Source organism: Mercenaria mercenaria, chromosome 8 (genome assembly GCF_021730395.1).
Source record: "Mercenaria mercenaria strain notata chromosome 8, MADL_Memer_1, whole genome shotgun sequence".
NCBI lineage: Eukaryota > Metazoa > Mollusca > Bivalvia > Venerida > Veneridae > Mercenaria > Mercenaria mercenaria.
In genome coordinates this window covers 42,302,751-42,309,107 of record NC_069368.1, presented here as the reverse complement: position 1 = coordinate 42,309,107, position 6,357 = coordinate 42,302,751, and positions in this window count along the sequence as shown.

Sequence of the window (6,357 nt, the reverse complement as noted above, 5' to 3'; positions counted from 1 at the left end):
AATGCCGTCACGGTCCCACGTTGGGCGCCAGATGCCATAGAGTTAGTAGGCCTGGAACACCGTTCTGATGCTCTAACGTTTTTCCCAGTTTTAATATTCAAGTCTTAAACCGTGACATAAACAGAAGTCAAATGCTGTAATTAATCTTCCTTTCAAATTCATTACAATGTATCATGTTCCTATATCGTTTATTGTTACTTTTATAACAAAAAAAGGAAAAGGATAAAACTAGGGTTTCTTCTAATTTGAAGTTGTCTAAGTTAAAGCCCTGTAAGCTTTAAACGGTCCCAATATATGCCAAACGAAGATATTTTTTTTACTTTAAAAATGAGCAGTCTACTTGTTGATTTTTTTTTTACTTTAAAAATGAGCAGTCTACTTGTTGATTCTATTAATTTTATCTAACTCCAAAGCAACACAGGACTATTCAACTGGTTATCAAACTAAAATGCCAGTATTGTTTTCATTGAGTTTAATGTTACAGTAACCCAATTAAACGTTATATGGCAACTTCCCAGATTTTGACGGTGGAGGAAGATCCCACGTGCCCCTCCGTGCATTATTGCAGGCACGAGCGGGCAACTGGTTTGACTCGCCGACCAAGTCAGCTAGAGAGCTTCCTCACATGACAGAGTTCTAGACCCAAAGCGTGATTTTGAACCTACAGTGGTGAGGGGCAAGGGATTCGAAGACAGAGACTTAAATATGAAATTCTTAGGATATCAAGCGGACACTGTCAACATTCGCAAATTTAAGTAATTCAGGGGCTATAACTTACGACTTACTGGGACTATCTGTCTGTATACCGAATTTATAACAAATCTTATGGACATAAACATAGTTACCTAATTTTGTGAACACTGGAGTTAATGGAAAATGTAAATTTTCGCAATTTTCAGTAATTCATGGACCTTAATTTCAGAGCGTATGGGACAATCTGGATGGTTATAGAACTTGGCCAAAATAATGGTCATAAACATTATGATCAAGTGTGGAGAAATTGGGTAACAACTGCTTACGACCTGAACAAGTTCTGTAATGACGTATGACCCAAAGTGTGACCTTAACATTTGAAATGGCGTTTGCGCGCGGCACTCCCTCTAATTCAGACTGATAAAAAGATTGCTCTATGCATGTGAAGTTACAGCAAGGACAAGCCAACGCACACATGTGACATTGACCTTTGAAATAGTGACATGGAGTCTGTGCGTAACACTCACTGAGGTAAATATTCCAGCTACATTCTAAATAACGAATACTGCTCAAGTGTGACTTTTACCTTTGAGATAGGGGCATGGAAACACTCAATTCTATTGGTGCAAACATTTCAGCCAAATAATAACAAGGAATCGGTAAAACCGAATGATGCTCCCCGGTGCATGTGCTTGCCTCAGTATGGTGAATAACGTATTAGAAACCAAAAACAAGAGGGTCATGATGACCCTATATCGCTCACCTGTTAAACTTTTGACTAGGAATCATCTAGATACACATTCTGACCAAGTTTCATGAAGATAGGGTCATAAATGTGGCCTCTATAGTGTTAAAAAGCTTTTACTTTGATTCGAGTGGTGACCTTGTTTTTGACCCCTCATGATCAAGTTTCGATCTTATCCTAGGAATCATCAAGATAAACATTCTTACAAAGTTTCATGAAGACAGAGACATAAATATGGCCTCAAGAGTGTTTACAAGCTTTTCCTATGATTTTAGTGGTGATATAGTTTTTGACCCAATATGACCCAGTTCGGTACTTGGCATAGGAATCATCAAGATAAACATTCTGACCAAGTTTCATCAAGATAGGGTCATAAATGTGGCCTCTACAGTGTTAAGAAGCTTTTCCTTTGATTTGACCTGGTGACCTAGTTTTTGACCCCACACGACCCAGTTTTAAACCTGGCCTAGAGATCATCAAGACAAACATTCTGTGCAAGTGTGTATCAAATCAAAGCATAAATGAAACCTCTATATGCCTGAAATGGCCAAAATAGAAAATGTTGCCCCTTTCAGGGCCAGTAACTCTAGAACCCATGAAGGAATCTAGCCAGTTTTCGAAAGGAACCGAGATCTTATTGTGACTTAAGTTGTGTGTAAGTGTGGTTAAAATCGAATGTAAAATGTCACTTCTATCGTGTTCACAAGGTAAAAATTAACAAAATTTTGGCTCTTTTACGGGTCAATCAGGGGCTGTAACTCCGGTACCTATAATTGGATCTGACGGATTCATCATGGAATCTAAGATCTATTGTTAAGACAAATTGCAAGTTTGTAACAAATCAAACCATAAATGAAGTCTCTATATGGCTGCAAAGGCCAAAATAGCAAATTTTGGCCCTTTAAGAGTCCATAACTCTGGAACCCATGATGGGATCTGGCCAGTTTTCGAAAGGAACCGAGATACTATGCCAATACAAGTTTTGTGCAAGTCTGAATAAAATTGGTTGCAAAATGTGGTCTCTATCGTGTTCACAAGCCAAAACAGCAACTTTTGGCCCTATAAGGGGCTATAACTCTGGAACTCATGATGGAATCTGGCCAGTTTTCGAAAGAAACTGAGATATTATGTCAATACAAGTTGTGTGCAAGTTTGTATAAAATCCATTGCAAAATGTAGTCTCTATCATGTTTATAAGAAATTGTGGACAGACGACGGACCGACGATCACAAAAGCTCACCTTGTCACTGGTGAGCTAAAAAAAATGGAGATAATAAAAACAAGAAAATTGAATAAAGGGAGATAATTCAAAAACTAGGTAGGGTAGAGTTATGGTTCTTTGACACTGCACTTCCCGACAATGGCCTCTATCATTTTGTGAAGTTTCAATGAAATGCCATTAATACTTTTCAAGTAATACTCCGGACAAGCCTTATTTTGTATAATAAAGGGAGATAATTCAAAAACTAGGAGTTATGATTCTTTGACACTACACTTTGTCTCAATAGCCACTATGATTATGTGAAGTTTCAATCAAATGCCTTTAATACTTTTCAAGTTATACTCCGGGGCAAAAACGTGACAGGACTGACGGACAGACAAAGCGGCAACTTTATGCTCGCCAGTTACATGCATATCAAAATTTAAGTCCGGATAAGATCTGACTTGACCTTTGTCCCCCACATTTGAGATTAAAAAACAAATGTTTGCGCGCAATGCACTGTTGTATCAAGGTAGATAATAATACCAAATCACAAACAAGAGGGTCATGATGACCCTGGATCGCTTACCTGAGTAATATGAGCTACATGTTTCAAAGATCAAACTGATGATAAAATATTAAGAAAGTCAGTAGGTCACATTCACGGTCAATGAAATTCAGTTTTATGATTGGTGTGCAAAACTGTGTATGTCATCAAAATTTCAAGGCTGTATCTTAAAAAACAAGAAAGTAGGTCAGCAGGTCAAGGTCATAGTCAAGTGACATCATATTTCTTGGGGTCATCAGGTAATTATAATTAAACAGTCTTGGAAATAGGATCAAATGATTTTTTAAGTATTTTTTCCTATATAACTCACATAGTAACAAGAACTTGTCCAACATGAAATGGCCCCCTTGATGCATTCAGTAATTGCACAAGTAACAGAAATTATTTGCTCACTGTAAACAAAAAATTCTACTGTTCTGGTTCAATGTGACATTGACCTTTGACCTATTGACCTCAAAATCAACAGGGGTCATCTGCTGGTCATGATCAACCTCCCTATTAAGTTTGGTGATCCTAGGTCCAAGCGTTCTCAAGGTATTGTCTGGAAACGGTTTAAATGTTCCGGGTCACTGTAACCTTGACCTTTGACCTACAGACCTTAAAATCAATAGGGGTCATCTGCTGGTCATGATGAACCTCTCTATCATCTTTCATGACCCTTGGCCCAAGTGTTCTCAAGTTATCGTCCAGAAACTGTTTAACTCTTCCTGGCCAATCTGACCTTGAACTTTGACCAAATGACCTCAAAATCAATAGGGGCCATCTGCTGTTATGATCAATCTCCCTATCAATTTTCCTGATCCTAGGCCCAAGTGTTCTTGAGTTTTCGCCCGGAAACCGTTTTACCATTCATGGTCACTGTGACCTTGACCTTTGACCTCAAAATCAATAGGGGTCATCTGCTGGTCATGACCAACCTTCCTATCAACTTTCACGATCCTAGGCCCAAGCAATATTGAGTTATCACCTGGAAAATGTTTAACTGTTCAGGGTCACTGTGACCTTGACCTTTGACATACAGATCTCAAAATCAATAGGGGTCATCTGCAGGTGATGACCAACCTTCCTATCAACTTTCATGATCCTAGGCCTAAGCGTTCTTGAGTTATCATCCGGAAACGGATTGGTCTACATACTGACCGACTGACCGACCGACATCTGCAAAACAATATACCCCTCCTTCTTCAAAGGGGGGCATAACTAAGTGACCCCAGGGCGGGGCCTCTTTTAACCCCAGGGGCATAATTTGAACGATTTTGGTAGAGGACTACTAGACAATGCATCATGCCAATTATCAAAAGCATAGGTCATATGGTTTCAGACAAGAAGATTTTTAAAGTTTTTTCCTGTATAAGTCTATATAAAACTTAGGACCCCCACAGCAGGGCCTCTTTTCATCCCAGGGGTACAATTTGAACAATTTTGGTTGAGGACCATAACACAATGCTACAAAACAAATATCAAAGGTCTAAGTGTTGTGGTTTTAGACAAGAAGATTTTTAAATTTTTTTTCATATAAAAAAACTTGTAAAACTATGTAAAACTTGGGACCCCCGGGGCGGGGCCATATTTGATCCTAGAGGGATAATTTGAACAATTTTGGTAGAGGACCACTAGATGATGCTACATACCAAATATCAAAGCCCTAGGCCATGCGGTTTTGTACAAGAAGACTTTCAAAGTTTTCCCTATATAAGTATATATAAACCATGTGAGCCCCGGGGCGGGGCCATATTTGACCCTAGGGGGATAATTTGAACAATTTTGGTAGAGGACCACTAGATGATGCTACATACCAAATATCAAAGCCCTAGGCCATGCGGTTTTGTACAAGAAGATTTTCAAAGTTTTCCCTATATAAGTCTATATAAACCATGTGACGCCCGGGGCAGGGCCATATTTGACCCTAGGGGAATAATTTGAACAATTTTAGTAGAGGACCACTTGATGATGCTACACACCAGATATCAAAGCCCTAGGCCCTTTGGTTTTGGACAAAAGATTTTTAAAGTTTTTTCTTTCGGTTGCCATGGCAACCAGAGTTCTGCATGGAATTTAATTCTTTGAACAATTTTGAAAGGGGGCCACCTAAGGATCATTCCTGTGAAGTTTGGTGTAATGCTGCCCAGTGGTTTTCAAGAAGAAGATTTTTTTAGAAAATGTTGACGGACATACGACGGACGACGGACATTGAGTGGTCACAATAGCTCACCATGAGCCTTTGGCTCAGGTGAGCTAAAAAAGGTTGCTCAATGCATGCGGACAAACTCTTACAGACAGACGGATGTATGTACCCACACGCATTTATAGCAAACAGCCGATTGGATGTTAAAGCCAGCTTGAAAAATCCGATGTTACAATACCATAAAACAGGAATGATATCAGCATTTATTAGTACTGAAAATGCTTGACAGAATACAATATACATGTCAAAACAGGGACCATCTACGAAAACAAACATTTGCGTTTAAAAACTCTTTCATTTAGTGGCCTGCCTTGCAGTGTAGGGCTCTGACCTCATTTGCTGAGCTCAATGCCTTAAGGAATTATACACGTACGTGCATTTTTTGGACCTTTCACTGGCCCATAAAACAATGGAGATTATCTAATGGACAAAATTACTTGATCATAAGCCTTCAAATGTTCTCCAATTCATTGACTGAAAACTAAATTTTCGGCCTACAAGATATGACATAAGCAGAACAATACACACTCTTTTTTTTCTGAAAGGTATCATAAATATGGCAAAAAAGTACATTAATTACTTTATATTACATAACTTTTATTTTCAGTTTATTTGCAAAAAAAGACAAAACAATATATATGTAACAAATAGAATAATAATTTAAATATTTCACACTCATTATGTCCTTTAACCCTTAGCTTGCTGGCGGCAAGTGATTCTGCCTTTGCGACCAGTGCAGACCAAGATCAGCCTGCACATCCGTGCAGTCTGATCATGGTCTGCAATGTTCGCTATTCAGTCAGTAAATCTTTAGTAAACACCCCTTCAAATGATAAATGGTACTGCCCAAATTGGAAGATGGACCAGTTCATTATAGAAATTTAGCATGGTAAGGGTTAAAATATTACAAGTCATCCAACACCATGTTAAGGATAGAGGATTTAAATACCTCCAAACAATTTCAA